Source organism: Pelobates fuscus, chromosome 12 (assembly GCF_036172605.1).
Source record: "Pelobates fuscus isolate aPelFus1 chromosome 12, aPelFus1.pri, whole genome shotgun sequence".
NCBI lineage: Eukaryota > Metazoa > Chordata > Amphibia > Anura > Pelobatidae > Pelobates > Pelobates fuscus.
Window position 1 is genome coordinate 110757268 of NC_086328.1, and position 15061 is coordinate 110772328.

Below are 15061 nucleotides of genomic sequence, written 5' to 3' on the forward strand. Positions count from 1 at the left end.
GATCTATATTCAATAACCCTGGCCCTGAGAATATGGTTCACCAAAATATTTCACTAATGTGAATACAAAAATACAACCTCTGTCATCTATTAGTAATGAGAGCTACAATAATGAAAGAGGAACATTTTATCTGAAATTGCCAATGAAGTAATGTCCTGCTGACCTTCCACCTCTTGTATCATTCCAATTCCCATTCCAATTCCTTGTGGAAAGACCCCACTGTTTATTATTCTGTCTCCACTGAACATCTGGTGACAGCTGTGCACTTAGAATATATCAAGGGATTGCAGTTTAACACAAAGGGTCATTAAACTAATTGCGTGGGAAACAGTGCACAGAACATGTCATGTTGTACCTGATCTTTAGCATCTCTTAAGGATTAGAATATATATGTTTTATCTCGAATCACCATTTTATCCTTGAGACGCATCACACATTTCCATCCTCCTCAGATGATCTGCAGTTCTGTATGAACAAGGGGAGCATCAGATGCCCCAAACAGGGACGTATTTACCACGAGGCAAACAAGGCATTTGCTTTGGGCGGCAATTTACAGGGGGTGGCAAAAAATGCCGCCCCCAAATGCCCAGGCAAATATCTTGTTTGCCTTGATTTCTGGGAGCCCAAAAGCTGACCGGCTCCCAACATCACTCTGTGGCGCGCGATGGAGCTGAGCAGAGAGCTCAGGGGAAAGTGCTCCCTCACCGGCCGCCTGCCTGCCTGTACGTCCGGTGGCCTCCCTGCCCAGCAGCACCACTGGAACCTAGGTGAGAAATCCACGCAGCTATCCCAAACGTAGGGAGGCTGGGTGGAGTTAAATTTTTAAAAAAATAACATTAATAATAATTGCGAGTGTGGGGAAATGTGTGTGTCAGTGAATGTAAGCGAGTGAGTATGTGTTAGTGAATGTGAGTGTGTGTTAGTGAATGTTAGTGTGTGTGTGTGTCAGTGAATGTGAGTGAGTGTGTGTCTGTCAGTGAGTGTGTGTGTCAGTGAGTGTGTGTTGTCAGTGAATGTGAGTGAGTGTGTGTGTCAGTGAGTGTGTGTCTGTCAATGAATGTGTGTGTGTGTGTGTCAGTCTGTGTGTGTGTGTTTGTTGGTCAGTGAGTGCGTGCGTCTGTCAGTGAGTGTGTGCGTCTGTCAGTGAGTGTGTGTCCGAGTAAGTGTATGTCAGTGTGTCAAATCAGTGAGTTTGTGTATGTCATTGTTTGTCAGTGTGTGTCTGTATGTGAGTGTGTGTGTCAGTGAATGTGAGTGAGTATGTGTGTCAGTGAGTGTGTGTCTGTCAGTGAGTGAGCGTCTGTCAGTCAAAGTGCAGCCTTGAAAGGAAAGGGTGGGGAAATTTAAATGGAGGGGGGGTGCCCGAGCACCGTCCTGCCTAGGGTAGCACAAATCCTAAATACACCACTGACCCCAAATAATTATTCCGTGACAGCTGAAGCTTTTTTAAAAAGCATTTCACACTTTTTTATTGTTTTAATTTTCATATCTATCAAGCACCATTCAGATAACGTTAGTAGACTTGTGCACAGCAAAATAATTTGTGTTTGTGAATCAATTGATCCAAAAATTGTTTTTAATTTAGGTGATCCAAAATTTGTTCATATGTTTTCTATTTTACCTTGGAACAATTTTGTCCATGCAAACGAAACAATTTAGGAAAACAATTTGGACAAAACAAAGGGATGTGAAGAATGGGTCAATCAGTATGCAGCATAAATAAATATAAAATATATGTATACTTATTATTCAGTACACTCTTAGGCTCATTTTCGCTCCATCTGGTTCACAGGTCAAGTGAGATTAATAGAGTGAAAAACATCTATATAATTATAGATTTTTTTTGCTGCTCCTCTTTTTTTCACTGAATTGGTCACTTCTCTCTTGATCTGTGAATAAAATCAACATTTTGTGGCTGTACCCTAACCATTCGTAATTTACCATCAAACATCTTTTTTTTACTGACACAGACAGAACTCCAAATCATTAGGTACACAAAATGACTTATCCATTTGTTTCATTTGTTTTGTGAATCGTCCATATGCCGTTTCAGAGTTACAGAATTTGGATGACTCGCAGATCATCCAAAATAAGGACAAACCACAATTCGTTTGAAGCTCAAGGCACAAAGTTGGAAATTCTACACTACTGCTTATGATTTGAAGTCCTACGCTACTAGAGAGGCCTAAAAGTTGTATTCCTCGCAAGCTTGGATGACCATAGACTCACTAATGGTGAATTTCAATGCAGTAGGGCATTTTTTTAGGGAGTTTTTATTTGTCATTGGCTAGTGGGCAAGTGGAAATTTTTACATGTTAAGCCATGTTCTACGTCAATTTCCATTTTCTCAGCTATATTGACATAATGCATTGTGACGGAACATTTCTACTATGGACTACCCCCAAAGATTCAAGATTGGGTAAGAGACCGACAGCCTAAGACTTTAACTGAAGTAGTGCAAAAAGCTGATGAATAGGCGGATACCAGGTGACCCCAGCGTCCAGCTACCACTCCAATCTACCAACCACCAGTTCGCCTGGCACCCTTGTTTACCTCCCCTGCAGCCACACCACCCCGAGGTTCCTAAGCTCCCGCACCAGCTCCAAGAGCGCCAAGCGAGGCAGTCAGTCCGTATCACCAGTGGGGTCATTACAAGAGGGAGTGTCCCTAGCTAAGGGACTGGTTCATGTGGATCCGGCCAGGGCCCCCTCCAGCACCATGAGCCACTGCCCACTGTTGTCAGGCAGTTCCCACCTGTGGGCTCAATCCCAACGAGGAACCCTGGAGCGACCTGCAAGAGGAAGACCCCATATAAGGCCACGCTCCATTCCCTATGAATAATTGAAGACCCCTTCAGCAGAGTAGCTGTCAATATCATAGGTCTGGTATGTATTTTTATTCATCATCTTTGTTAAAGATTGTCCCTGAGGAAGTCCCTAACAGGGAAGAAACGCGTTGGACTGATTTACCTGCTTTTATTTACTTTGATGTAAGTAATAAATGCTTTTTTTACTCTTTACTCATTCAGTCATTCAATCTATTTTTTTGCACTTTGTTTTTTATGTGAGATTCACATTTACCAAGTATTTGAAGCAAAGAAGACACACCAAGTATATTTCTGAAGGCACTTCTTGGGATGTCAAAGTGTGAGTGAGCATTTGTCACTTGCCCATATATCCAATTATAATATATACAGTATTGTACTATGCCATATATTTCTTATTTCCCTAGCTTGGAATAGACCTATACCATACACAAATATCATAGGTCCCCAGGCTAAGCCTAGTCCCTCTGGGAAGAAATACATTCTGACCATTGTGGACTACGCGACTCGATACCCTGTGGCAGTCACCCTGGGCAATATTCAGGCAGAGACTGTAGCCGAATCCCTGATGCGAGTGTTCTCCCAGATGGGTTTTCCCAGGGAGATTGTCTCGGATTGGGGCACCCAGTTTACTGCCAAGGTAACCCACCAGCTGTGGAGGTTATGCGGCATTAAACCGATCTTGAGTTCCACATACCACCCCTAGACCAATGGCCAGTGCGAGTGCTTCAATGGCACGTTGAAGCAGATGCTCAGTACCTTTGCCATGACTTACAAGGACTGGGAGAAATTCCTGAAACATCTCCTGTTCGCTTATCGGGAGGTGCCCCAGGAATTTACAGGGTTCTCCCCGTTTGAACTGATGTTCAAAGGTGATGGGACCCATAAACCTTATGGAGGGTGATGGGACCCCTAGACCTTGTCATGGAGCACTGGGAGGGAAAGCGGGAGCAGGAAGGGACCCCCATCATCCCATATGTGCTGGAGTTTAGGGACCGGCTGGCTCCAGGCGGCTCAGAGGTGCCAGCACACCTGGTATGATAAGGGAGCCAGGGACCATATCTTTCAAGTCAGCCAGAAGGTTTTGGTTCTGAAACTGGTCCGGCAAGAAATGCTGCAGGCCACCTGGCAGGGCCCATACTGGGTGGTGGACAAGAAGTGTGCAACTACCTATGTAATCGGCCTTTGCTCGGGTACAGGAGCTAGACGCATGTTTCGTGTTAACATGCTGAAGCTATACCACCAGAGGACCGAGGAGGTCGCTGCTATATGTGTGCCCGCCTTGGAAGATTTTGATCATCTTGACCTCCTGGAGCATGAAACTCAGGCAGGGTCCATAGACAAGGTCCACTTGGGGGATCGGCTGACTGAGCAGAAACGCCTGCAAGCGAGGCAGCTGTTGGCTGCAAAGCGTGAGACTTTCTCAAACCTGCCAGCCTGTACCCCCCGGCACCCTACCGGTGGTGACCCCCGGCCAGCAAACCCTGAGGCAGACCGCATACCAGATACTGGAGGCGGTCCTGGAAAATACACTGTGATTGTGTGGTGTACTCCCCTTGCATGGGGTTTTGCCTAAAAGGCAGAGAGTGGTAAATAAAGTGTTGTACCTTGTAGCTCGGTTTCGTCCAGTTACTGGGGGGGAGGAAATGGGACTCTGTACATTTTAAACGGTTCCTGATGGACTGAAGGAAAGGAACTAGCAGAGGTAATCGGTTGGGTTACCCGTGGTCCACTACAGGCATTAGTTATGGGGCCCATGGTTGCTCCAACTTCTAATTCCATGATAGCTGGAGCAGTTAAATAAATACACATATGGCAAAAAACTGAGAAGCAAATAATGAGGGTAAAGGTGCCTTGCAAAGAATCATAAAAGGGAATCTGAGCCAGATGTGGTACTGACCAAACTAGCAAGACTGCAAAAACCACGATTGAGACCCAGATGCTTATTCATATTTTTAGATGTGTATTTCTTTTAATCAATAGAGATATTAAAAGTCATATGTGTACATCACATTTCTGCATCAGTGTTTTTAGTTTTCAATCTATTGATATGACATATATTAAATTTCATACAAATCTCTTCCCAAGTACATTACATTTACTGCATATGTAATACAAAAAAGACCTTGGAGAGGGGGCAGAGCTTGCCGACGCGATGAACCAGACGCTATTTCTGGCTGCTCCTAACACTCTTAACAGAATAAATTATCGAATTCTATACACCATCCAACCTTACTAATAGTGGGCCTGACTAGATGGACTCCTGTTGCACAGCTCAATGCCCTTTTTACACACCCTGAAGCAGGCCAAGCCAAAATGCAGAGCCGGGGCCTATCTAACACCGGCAATTCAAATCCTCGAGCAGCTTCTGTGTGGATCTTATCCCTGGGAGACGGCGGAAGCTCTTCAAAACCGACCGGCTAATGCTGGTCCGGAAATGGGGTGCAGATCACAGAGACCTCACCCTGGAACCTCGGCTGACCAACGAGATATCGGCACCTTGCTGCAAAGGCAAATGCCAGCCAAGATGGCGGCCACAGACGGCCTGGTCAGCAGTCACACGCAACTCACCTCAGGCCCCCCCACCTGAATAGGCCTTAAAGAAAAGCACAAATCCACCACCACAGCAGCAAAAGGGAGCTAAGACCCAGCAACCAAACAAGACCTGCAAAACATGCAGAAAATGCTACATGACATACAAAGCTTGCTGGCAGCTGATTTGCCAGCCCTCAAAACAAGCATGCAACAGATCACTGAAAAGGTGAGAGGTACTGAGAGGGACATCACAGAAATCCGAGGAGAAGTGTCCACCATAAAGGACTCCATACTAGAGCTATACAATGCCCAACATGCTCTTTCGTTGCAATTGTCGGCACAAGAAGACAGGCTACGCCGGAATCATGTGAAGATCTGTGGCATACCGTCAGAGATGACGGGAGCAGAATTGCCTCACTATGTACGGTTAATGCTGGCTTCCATACTACCACTAGCGGTTATAAAAAATAAACCATTCAAGCCGGGATATACCATTTCCCCACACTGACAAAAACGACCGCACCAACGGCTGGAGATGTCACTTGAGATAAAAGCCACATCATGGCAGCAGTAAGGGGGAAGACACCACTTTTCTTTGAGGAAAAACAATTGACCTTCTATAACGACTTAACTAAAGCCACACTACAATGGCGAAAATCTCTTAACTCACTAACCAGTTGTCTACGCTCAGCGGATATAATGTACAGATGGGGGTCAGATTCCTTCTCATTAATAACAATGGGACTACCCACAAGATCACTGCGATGGCCAAATCACCCACTTCGCTTGCAGCGCTGGGCATTGTAGACCCGACTGTGGCTCCGCTTGACCAGTACTCCATTCAAGTGTGGGACCTGTCAACTGTTGTGCCATTCGTACCGAGAACTGGATGGGAGGACTCACTAGCCACTTGGCTCTCGCAGACGCAAAACTTAACCTCTCACTTATGGATGGAAGCTACGTTGCTTCCATGTGGTTCAGTTTTATTTTCCTACTATTGAGTTAGGTTCCCGAACACTGTTTTCTGTTGAGTTCACGCATTACAATCTAAATGTCTCTTTGTAAAGCCTCCAAGGCTTCTGTAGTTTCAAGTGTGTTAAGGTATGCAGCTCAGGTCCGGCATCACCTAGACACCCAGTATTATACTACTTCACACTTAAAATCCCCGATACCCCTCAGGTTAGGGGCAAAATCACCATAGGGTAGGCTCCAACACTCCTCTACATACCACATCATCTATGGAGGGGACTCTCAACACTACAGCCTACCTCTATGGGCTCTTTATACTACATATAGCACGCACATTCAAACTCACTAGAGCGGAATTGGGTATAAGCTTGCTCATGGTTAGCCGCCACATCTTGCCATAACCCGAATCATGCTCCAGTTACCACTAATCTGCCTAGAAGGGGACACAGGCACCCTACGTAAATGTTTGAGAAAGCTCACCATGCCCTCTAGGACTAACCTCCTGTTTACAATAAATATAAAAAGTGCAGCATTTTAGCAACATTGTATATTCCGAGTATTTTGTAATACCCTTTTAAATGTACTGTTCTGCTATATTTGCATGTTGATTACGCAATGCACGTAAAAAAATAACGAAATGAAAATAAAAAAAAAAGACCTTGGACAGCAGTGACACCTAATGGAATTAAAGAATAAGGGGGTCAATGTTTAAATGAAAGTAACAATGTTTTTCAGATTTTATTTATTTTTAAAAATGTTGAAATGTGATTTATTTATTTGCATTATTTTAAATAAAATAATTGAACTCTTATGTTACAATATCTTTTCAGATGGAGAGAATTATGTATATCTATGATTTGTCAGATATTAGCTTCTATATGATGTGATTCACATTTCACCTCCAGAAAACTTACTGAGTGATCTCCACATTTTGCATTTCTGAGCAAGCACCTAAAAATGTCCAATTTACCTCAATTAGAAAATTGAACCCCCCTCACAAGATAAGACACCGACAAACGGAATCATGGGATATTAAATCGATTTGCAAAAAATGTGAGAAAATATGAACATTACATGTACAAAATGGCAGCAAACATTACATCTTCAATCACGAGAGATATGTTTTTATTAAAAAAAAAAAAAAAAAAAAACTTTACTGGGATGAAGGAAAGTTCTTCATAAAGATTGGTCGTTAAAAATGTACTAAGAACAATTGGATTTATTAAGTAAATCAGCAATAGTGGGGAGAGACTAATGAAGGTAATTGCATGTTTTAGGTCAAAAAAGTAGAAATCTCCATTTCTCTTATTTTGACCTTAACTTTGCAATCCACTTCGTAATTCTCCACAATTTCCTATTTGGTGAATAAACCTCAAAATCCCAAAAGAAAGACTGAATTCTTATCTGTTTTATTGACTTACGATAAATCTTGAATTTTTCACTTAATTTTCCCAGCATGTGTACAGAGAATTTGGGGTCAGGAGAAGACTATCCCCTTGGGTTCCACTGATTTACATCCCTGAACCAGTAGTGGAATTATATGGCTGACCTCCTGACCACCCCGACCTCATCACTACAACACAGAAAATAAAGAATTAACTAACTTCAAGCCATTTATGTACAAAACAGTAATTGTGCAACAAGGCTTGTTTATTAAGCTGTTGTCCCAAATGTATTGACATATTCAGATACAAAACGTAATTGAGCTGGAGATATGATGATGTTTATCACAACAGGCATATATTCAGTATTAGGTCACTAAAAGATGGAATGTCTGTCTACTTGGGAAAAATAGCATTTATCCCTCAGCAAGAAGAGACCTTGTTGTCCTATTTGGTGCCTATGAAATGAGTAATAATTATTAATTCTCTATTGTTTTCTATGTATTTCCGGCAGCACCACTACTTAGAAATCTATATTCTGGGTCGGCTGTGCCCCCAATTCCCTTTTACTGTGTATATTTGGAATCCAGATCAGATTGCTTTTGGTTTGAGCACCTTTAAGTTAGCATGTTCAACTCCCATGTTAAAATTAGTGGTGGACCCACCGATATTGGAGTACTCGGACATAGTGGTGGGCTTGACACAATATGGTGGTATGGTGGAACTAAATTCCCATATTTTGTTTGCTAAGATAATATTTAGAACTGTATGTTTGTTTGTGAGCTGTGTCTGTATTTTATATCATATCCCTCTTGTGGCAGAAATTTTAAATGTGAAATAGGCAGAAGACCATCTCTAAAATAGAAATGAGAAAGTGGATTTGCTTTGTATGTATTCAATTATTTTTTTTTTAAATATTCCTTACAGCTTTTAGCAACATAACTTTTCACAATTTAGGGAAAATTAGATGTAATTTCAACAATACATTTTCAGCATTCTTTTCTACTTGAGAATAAGCCATTGCTTTAATGTGTCGGAGATGGGCAGATTACATGGAGATGGGATTCTACCTGCTGTTCTAATCAGTGTTTCTGTATAATAAATATTGCATTGCTTTGTTCGGTTAGATTTCTGCTAGATAGATTGTAATTCCACGGAGGATGGAATTATTGGCTCTGGTGACATCATGCTGCAGAATAAGCAGGAGAAACAAAACAAAAAAAAAATCACAAAGAGGTCGCTGATCAAATTTCTTATAGCAACATTATTTGATGGAGATGTCACTAATGCTTTAAATGGCAACATAACATGTGGAATCACAGCTGGTAGATAATGAATGAAGCCCAGCCAAGATGAAGCAGTGGAAGCTGGATTGGCAATCTACACCACCTATGGCTAATTTTGGCACCGCAGCAAAAAAACAAGAAACCATTGGAGCTTACACTCCTAATAGTTCAAAAAAGGATTGGAAAATGAGAGGACAAAGGGGATAATATTTCATGTAATATTCTTTTGTTTTCAGATTTTATTATCTGCACGTAATAGGTAACTAATACACAATAAATCTAAAAAAAGGTGAACTTTTGAATCTCATTTTATTCATCCTCTACTGCTAATCTGATTTCGATCATATGTATAGGATCGATCACAATATGTGTCCATTTCTGACAGTGACTCCCTTCCTCTCCCAGTCATGTGTGGTGTTCCCCAAGGTTCCATTCTCGGCCCCCTACTATTCACATTATCTATAAATGATCTGCCTAATGTCTGTAAATATTCAAATGTACACATCTATGCAGACGACACAGTTATCTATGCGAGCAATTCCGATCTACCGCAGCTTGAGTCTGTGCTCCAAGTTCACAGAGGTACAAAAGTGGATCACAAAAAACAAACTCTTCCTAAACACTGACAAAACTGTCACAATGATCTTTGGAACAGTAACTAAATTACACAAATGACACAATTCCCACCTATCCATCAAAACAAATTCAAATGGCACACTGAACGCAGCCCACTCTTTCAAATACCTGGGTATGTTGTTAGACCCCAATCTATCTTTTGGCCTCCACATAAAAAAGCTTGCATCTAAACTTTATCCAAAACTAGGTGCCCTGTACAGAAACAAATCCTGCCTAAGCCCTACAGTAAAGGAAAAGAATGTACAGCAAATGCCGATGCAAATCATTGATTATGGGGATGTAGTATATGCACCTGCACCACAATCCCACATAAATAAATTCAATACATTGTATAACTTGTTCTGCCGATTTGTGCTACAATGTAATTACAGGACCCACCATTGTGGCATGCTAAAAGAACTAAACTGGCTTTTTCGCTGGAATCCAGACGCACCTTTCATCTTTACAGCCTTGTCTTGAAGAGCTTTTATGGGAAGCCCACCAATGGGCTTTCTCAATCAGGTTCATTGCTTTCAAATACCGTCTGGTTTAAATTTGCCCCTCATTCCTGTTGGTTACTGAATTGTAGTTGTAGCCAATCCAGTGATGCTGTTTTGAGGGAGGGTATTCTATCAACTGATGAAGTCTTTCCTTCATTAAGGATTGGAAGTGACGCGGCAAGCTATGTCACGTCACTTCCTATTACCAAATCTCTATTTTATTTCCTGGCACTCATACCCGCTGCCTGAAGGCGGAAGTGATGTTTCGATCGAATGAATGATGAATGTCACTTCCACCCTCAGTCCGCTGGTCCAAGTGCCAGGATATAAAATACATCCCCTGTGCACACACACAGTCACTGCATCCCCAGCACACACACACTACATCCCTAGCACACACACAGTCACTGCATCCCCTGCACACACAGTCACTGCATCCCCAGCACACACAGTCACTGCATCCCCAGCACACACAGTCACTGCATCCCCAGCACACACAGACACACAGACACACTGCATCCCCAGCACAGACAGTCACAGCATCCCCAGCACACACACAGTCACTGCATCCCCAGCAAACACACAGTCACTGCATCCCCAGCACACAGTCACTGCATCCCCAGCACACACACAGTCACTGCATCCCCAGCACACACACAGTCACTGCACCCCCAGCAAACACACAGTCACTACATCCCCAGCAAACACACAGTCACTGCATCCCCAGCACACACAGTCACTGTATCCCCAGCACAAACACATTCACTGCATCTCCAGCACACAGACACTACATCCCCACCACACACACACACTGCATGCCCAGCACACACACACACACACACTGCATCCCCAGCACGCAGACACACACTTCATCCTCATCACACACAGGCACACTGCACTAAAGCACAAACACAAACATCCCATGCAGTCATGCACAGACACTGCATTCACTTGACACACTGCATCACCAGCACGCGCACACACATACACACACACACTGCATCCACTACACATAGACACTCTTCATCCACTATGTTTTAGTGTAATGGTTTGAAGGGGGCAGCATTTCATCCTTGGACTCACACAGCACAATGTCTTGGGTCAGCCCTGACCCAGAGGTTCCTAGTGACACTCCTGCTTCTAGGTATTAGGGATAATTTAGTTGACAGATGATCCCAGAGCCAAAGTTAACCATACATTACAGCTAATACCAGTTTGAATTCAAGGTAACTTACAAGATAACATGTATTCAGTATTTAAATTTTATTACATAAATACATTTGTGAATTAACTTTTTTTTATATATTTTTAAGACATACATAAAATTTTACTTCCAGGTAGATTGCATTAATACAATAAAATGATGGCTGTATTAGTTTCTGTTATTCTAGAGAATCTAATCCATTCTAATCAACAAGGAGAGGTCAACATTTAGTCTGTATATTAAGTAAACGGAATCATTATGATTGGCTCGCAGTACTGAAACAGCTGCGTTTGTTTGCATAACTGACGTTTTTTCAAAGCAACTTTCTTCTTTTCCAGTAGATATTTTTTGTCATTAAAATAAAGTCCTAAAAGATAACACAAACAAACAAGTATTAGTAAAACAAAACAAAACATGATTTACTTGTAATTTGTTTTTACTCAATAAAATGTGTGTTTGGAAAACGGGATGATAAGATTGACAGATTGAAATAAAATCACAGCATCGGAGAATCCACTTATTGCACAGTACACATTTTAAAAAGAAAAGAAAGTATAAAAAATGTAAGCAAATCAGAAAGAAGAGGCTAAGAGCATGCAGGGGGTTAGTCATAGCTTATTCCAGTAAAGAGCACTACCAAAATGTTATAAAATATCTTTAACTAAAATTAATGGAAAATTCTAATTGCTGAAAAAGCAAACCATACACACACACACACCACACACAAAAAACACATAAATAGATACATTTTCTGGATTATGTGTACAAATCACACAGTCAGTCTTCCATTAAAATCATAATATTAGCACGGAGTTCATTTGTCTTGCTGTGAACATTTGCAAACAGAGATGGGGAATCTTGGTAAAACAGATTCTATGATCTACATTTTCTGCGACACTCAGTTTTTCGTATAGAGCAGCAGGGGGTCAGATTAATGTAGAGTCTATTGGAGCAGAAGCTCCAGGATAATGCATTGCAAAAAAGCCCAAATTGCCTAACTTTCTTTAATATGATGTTTTTTTTCTGTAAAAAAGCATCCATAGCATAAGGTAACTTTAGCACTACAAATTTGTATAATGACATACAAGTGTTTACCCCTGAAGTGTTACCTTGTACACTTTCTTATCCAATTGGATTTCTCTTTGCCTCCACCTGTATGTGACCAAGTTTCCAGTTTATAAATGCACTTGGTGTGGAGTTATATATAAGTAGCTTTTAAAGGGACACTAAGTACCAAAGCAACTTTAGCTTAATGAAACTGTGTTCGCGTATAGAGCATGCCCCCGCAGCCTCACTGCTCAATTCTCTAGCATTTAAGAGTTAAATTACTTTGTTTAGTTACAACTGTGGTGGTTAAGGCTTACACAGCTTTCTCCTCCCCCCCCCCCAAAAAAAGAGCTTCATTTTTACAGCAGAGTGGGTTTATTTTTGAGGTTTTTATCTCCTGCTCTGTTAATTGAACTTTAACCAAGCACAGAGGGCTCGTGTGGGCTCTAGAATGTTATCAACAGAATAGGAGGTAAGACATTCTAGATTAAACACGCTATGCAATAGGATAATTTAAAAATATTTCAACTTTTTCATTAAGTATTTAGAGAGGCTATGATGTGAGTCTCATTTAGGAGAGGCATGGCTAGGGCTGTATAAACAACGTGATTTAACTCCTAAATGGCAAATAATTGAGCAGTGAAACTGCAGAGACATGCTTTACGCACCAAAACCACTTGATTAAGCTAAAGATATTTTGGTGCTTAGAGTGACATTTTATTGGAGAGCTGCAAAACCGGGGAAGTATCTTTTTAGTCATTGTTTGTCATTATATTCTCTTGTAATTGGTATTATTCACATTTTAATAAATCATATTTGTTTGTAACACAAATAACGAGCATCGTGTTAGTTCTTTGGATTGTTTGTCAGTTTTAATTGCAAGGCAAATAAGAAATCTAAAACATGCTTTTTTAACTTTAATGACACTGCCAATCAGTAATATAATGTTCTAAATCTTACACATTTAAAAACTATAATTTTGCAACTATAATTTTAATAATAAAAACTATTTTCCCACTACATCCTCATAGGATGCTGCAAGACTGATTTAGAATTCTTTCTCTTGACTTCAGAAGAAGCAGCTCTGTTGGCGATATGGCTGTATTTCTATAGGAGAATGCAACACAAAATTCAAACTTCTAGGGCTGGGAATTTTGTGGATAACAGAGCAAAAAAAACACATACTTTTTTCCATCCATTTACAGAAAAATCATTTTTTTATGGGATTTCCATTAAAATAATGATAATAATCATGGTATAACTGATATCACAGAAGCAGATTAGATCACAGAGGCAATTTACAAATGTAACAAGCCACACAGAACAGAAAATGACAGCTTTTTGCAGTAATTGTGCATTCTACAGGAATACTAAACTAGTCTTCTGCGACTCATTTTTACAACTCAATTGCCTCTGCTCTGACATGAATAAAAATGGATGAATTTCAAAGTAAAATGTTTACAGAACACATTAGCATCTATGTGGATGAATGCTATTCTGCTGGAATGATAAAATTAATTTCATCTTCCAATTCCACAAACTCTAACACATGTATCTTAATTTGTCTAAAGAGACAGTGAAGGACACACTAAGCACCATATTCACTGCTTCCCACTATAGTCCTCATGGCATCGCATGCCCTTTGTGCCTGCTTTGGTTCTGTGCCAAACCATTTTTGAGCAGTTTGACACAAACAAAAACTTCAGGGGTTGCACCACGGGTGTCTTGGGGACCCTCGGTTTATGCCATTTTTAAATGATTTGACACAGAACAGGGGCTGCAACCAATACTAAGTGCTATTACGTTTCCCAGCATTACTACCCATGTACATGTATTTGCCCATCAATCCCAGCATGTCTGTGCTGGGCCCTTGCCAATATGTTATCTGTCAGTGTTCCATAGCATACATGGCTCCAAAAGTACTTTGCTGCTGAATTGCAGCTGAGGACGGACTAGGAAGTAGGATGGGTTTTTCCATAGTTGCGGACTGTAAACCTATGCAGCTGAATAGAAAAAAGTTATGCCACTACCCTTTAAAATGCAACACTTTAAATCAGTGGTTCTCGGACCAGTCCTCAAGACACGCCAACCAGTCCAGGATTTAGTGATTACCCAGTTGTGTCTTAGGTGTTTTCTTCTTTCTTTCTTAAAACATCTTAGACACAATTGGGTAATCCCTAAATCCTGGACTGATAGGGGTGTCTTGAGGACTAGTTTGGGAACCACTGTTTAAATAATAAAATTAGACTGACAATCGTATGACCCAATGGTGCATGGCGAGTCAGAACTCTGATATCAATACGCCAAACCAAGCAAATACATTCTCACTTCAGTAGGAAATAAAGCATTCAAACGAGTATTGTGGAAAATTCCTCTGCATGGATATAGTCAGGTAAAATACAACTGAAGTGTGAAGGTTTGGTCCCAGACTACATACCTGCCTGCAATACTGTATAGAGTACAAAATAGAGACATGGTACTAGGCTGTTAACTTTATTTTCTGTATGGGTATATTTATTTATTCAATCTGTGGAGAACTATTGGGGCAAGGCTGTGCTGGGACATAAAATGGGCTCTACACTACAACGGATAGCAGCCCAATTTAAATCGGGGCAATGTAGACATTAGTGACTGGGTACACCTTGCATACCCCATGTACTGTTGCAGGAAGATAGACTAACTAAGACAACGGACCCTCA

The 15061-nt window shown here is 41.1% G+C and overlaps 1 protein-coding gene across 3 annotated transcripts in view; it reads right to left on the bottom strand.

The window, feature by feature from the left end:
- Positions 1 to 11359: 11359 nt before the first annotated feature.
- USH1C (USH1 protein network component harmonin) overlaps positions 11360 to 15061 on the bottom strand; it is a 105707-nt gene continuing 102005 nt past the window's right edge. For all 3 annotated transcript variants that reach the window (XM_063437921.1, XM_063437923.1, XM_063437922.1), the window contains one exon: positions 11360 to 11682. The gene's annotated coding sequence lies outside the window, so the exon portion shown is untranslated. The remainder of the gene's footprint in view (positions 11683 to 15061) is intronic.